This window comes from Heptranchias perlo, unplaced genomic scaffold, assembly GCF_035084215.1.
Source record: "Heptranchias perlo isolate sHepPer1 unplaced genomic scaffold, sHepPer1.hap1 HAP1_SCAFFOLD_237, whole genome shotgun sequence".
Taxonomy (NCBI): Eukaryota; Metazoa; Chordata; class Chondrichthyes; order Hexanchiformes; family Hexanchidae; genus Heptranchias; species Heptranchias perlo.
This window is the reverse complement of record NW_027139249.1, coordinates 397,846-399,488: the sequence shown is the minus strand read 5'-3', so window position 1 is coordinate 399,488 and position 1,643 is coordinate 397,846.

The window sequence follows — 1,643 nt, the reverse complement described above, 5'->3', positions numbered from 1 at the left end:
TCACTGACTGGTGTCTCTCAGTCCCCCTCTCTCTCAGGGGAGATATCTGTACACTGACTGGTGTCTCTCAGTCCCTCTCTCTCAGGGGGAGATATCTGTACACTGACTGGTGTCTCTCAGTCCCTCTCTCTCAGGGAGATATCTGTACACTGACTGGTGTCTCTCAGTCCCTCTCTCAGGATATCTGTACACTGACTGGTGTCTCTCAGTCCTCTCTCTCTCTCTCTCTGGGAGATATCTGTGCACTGAATTGCATGAGCCTAGCCAGGTGGACGTAAAATCCCACGGCCCACTATTGGAAGAAGAGCAGGGGGGGAGTTCTCCCCGGGGTCCTGGGCCCCGATATTTATCCCTCGACCAACATAACTGAAAAAAAACAGATGATCTGGGTCATTCTCACATTGCTGTTTGTGGGATCTTGCTGTGCACAAATTGTCTGCCGTGTTACTCTATATTACAACAGCGACCTCACTTCTATAAGTCCTTCATTGGCTGTGAAAGACTTTGGGACGTCCTGAGATGGTGAAAGGGACTTTTTTGTGAACAGTTTGAGCGACAATCAGTGTGGAAGAAGAGATGCCGACAACATGAATACACATCAGGGGAAAGCAGGAACCAAATCTCTGTTCAAAAAGACAAAGAGTGATTCCCAACAAATCAAAAAATAATAAATCGTAGGGATGAGGGCCTTCTGTTCCGTGGAGAGGCTGGAACTCTTCTCGGAGCGGAGAAGGTTACGGGGAGATTTACCAGAACAGTACCGGAGGACGAGGAAGTCCAGTTACGTGGGTAGGCTCAGGTAATGAAGCAGTCCGAGCCCGCATGCAGCAAGACCTGGACAACATCCAGGCTTGGGCTGATGAGTGGCAAATAACATTCGCGCCAGACAAGTGCCAGGCAATGACCATCTCCAACAAGAGAGAGTCTAACCACCTCCCCTTGACATTCAACGGCATTACCATCGCCGAATCCCCCACCATCAACATCCTGGGGGTCACCATTGACCAGAAACTTAACTGGACCAGCCATATAAATACTGTGGCTACAAGAGCAGGTCAGAGGCTGGGTATTCTGCGGCGAGTGACTCACCTCCTGACTCCCCAAAGCCTTTCCACCATCTACAAGGCACAAGTCAGGAGTGTGATGGAATACTCTCCACTTGCCTGGATGAGTGCAGCTCCAACAACACTCAAGAAGCTCGACACCATCCAGGACAAAGCAGCCCGCTTGATTGGCACCCCATCCACCACCCTAAACATTCACTCCCTTCACCACCGGCGCACTGTGGCTGCAGTGTGTACCATCCACAGGATGCACTGCAGCAACTCGCCAAGGCTTCTTCGACAGCACCTCCCAAACCCGCGACCTCTACCACCTAGAAGGACAAGGGCAGCAGGCACATGGGAACAACACCACCTGCACGTTCCCCTCCGAGTCACACACCATCCCGACTTGGAAATATATCGGCCGTTCCTTCATCGTCACTGGATCAAAATCCTGGAACTCCCTTCCTAACAGCACTGTGGGAGAACCTTCACCACACGGACTGCAGCGGTTCAAGAAGGCGGCTCACCACCACCTTCTCAAGGGGCAATTAGGGATGGGCAATAAATGCCGGCCTCGCCAGCGACGCCCACATCCCG